General features: G+C 36.2%; 1 pseudogene; it reads right to left on the minus strand.

The window, feature by feature from the left end:
• Positions 1-248: 248 nt before the first annotated feature.
• Positions 249-365, minus strand: LOC145275332 (5S ribosomal RNA; annotated as a pseudogene).
• Positions 366-1,711: the final 1,346 nt, after the last annotated feature.

Below are 1,711 nucleotides of genomic sequence, written 5' to 3' on the forward strand. Positions count from 1 at the left end.
TTTAAATGTCCGTGTTTTGAAGTTTTTGCAAGGTTAGATAACTACATGAACATTTGAACTTTAAATGTCGCTAATGTTATTGACACAGATACTACATTTTGATCTTAGCCAAAAGACCAAGTAACCATAAAATAATATTTTTGTCCATAGCCCTTGGAGTGTCATAGGCCATCTAAAGACGCTTTTGTAGCGAGGAGTTCTTTTTACAGCGTGAGGGTGCTAGCCCCACGACTAACCTTCCCAGATGGTACATACAGCACTTAGTCTTCCCAAATGGTAACCCATCTGGTACTTTCCAGGCTCAACGTTGCTTAACTTCGGTGATCTGACGAGAACCGACGTGTCAACGTGATTTTGCCGTACTTATTTTTTGTAAGTAGACATAAAAATAAAAATATGTCGTTTTTAATAAATGATTTTATATTTGATTCATTCATAACATTGTGGAGTATTTGCTCGCACATAATATTTTTGACATTTAAAAAGAAAATGATTTTATATTTAACTGATTTCTATCAACTAAATTTTTTTTATCGATACCAATAATATTGTGAAATGTGCGTTCGCCCTCGACATTTTATAGAAAAGAATATACTTTTTATTTTTAATTTATTCATACCAATAATTTTGTGGGGACATTCAATACTGTCAAGACTAAACTCGTTTCCTTAAATAATTACAAGAAACCTTTTCAACCACCAATAGCCATGGCTACTGATACATTACCTGAAAGTACTTCGTTTAAACTCCTCGGATTCAGGTTCACAGGGAACATGAGTTGGAACAGATACATCAAGGGCATTGCCGCGGTTGCTGCGAGGAAGGTGGACCGTCTCTAATGTGCTAGAATATTACTTACGCCTGAAAATATCCGGTACCTTTACAAGGCCATCATTCGCCCATGTAGAAGGTATTTTTCTCATATTTGGGTTGGCGTATCTGCTACTAGTATCTAACTCCTGAACAGGGTTCAAAAGAGAGTCGCCAGCCTATTAGGTCCCGAACTACTGTCTGCTAGATTCGGTCTCTCTCTCATCGACGAAATGTTGCATCCATTTACCTGTTTTACAAGTATTTTAATGGAAGATGCTCTGAAGAACTACAAGCCCTTGTACTCCTTTGAGGTAAATACCTCTGACAAACCTGACAAGCAGCAAAATCTCACCCCCATACAGTAGAGATCCCACGATACCAGAAAGCTTTCTGCTCCAATAGTTTCTTCCTCAGAACTGATAGATTTTTCATGTGTGTACTTACCAATAAAAGTACCCAATAGAAAAAGTCTGGACACTTATTGGAGATAGCTTACAGTGTGTAAATAATTACAATAGATCGATAGACCATTGCAGTAATTTTATACGACTTAGTCAGTTTATCTGATTAGCATTTATATGTGTTGTTTTTTTTCACATAAATATGATATTTGATTAGGATTCTGATTAAATAAAAACATCGTTTCAAAAAGGCATCTTTTCAATTTTATTTAGTATCAGGTCAATTGATCCTGAACTTAAAAACATCAGGGTTAGATTTTGTACGAACACTATCGTTTGATGTTGCTAACAACTGCCACCAACGAGTTTTTGCTACAATTTTCTAAGCGATTCGTGTTAAATATTGTCCGTATCATTAGGTAGCAAATTCACCTATATCATCTGTGCCTGTCTGGTGAACAATGCCAATACAATACTGCGGCACACAAACGATGTGT

This window comes from Euprymna scolopes, chromosome 4 (assembly GCF_053919585.1).
Source record: "Euprymna scolopes isolate OS-2025 chromosome 4, ASM5391958v1, whole genome shotgun sequence".
Lineage (NCBI taxonomy): Eukaryota > Metazoa > Mollusca > Cephalopoda > Sepiida > Sepiolidae > Euprymna > Euprymna scolopes.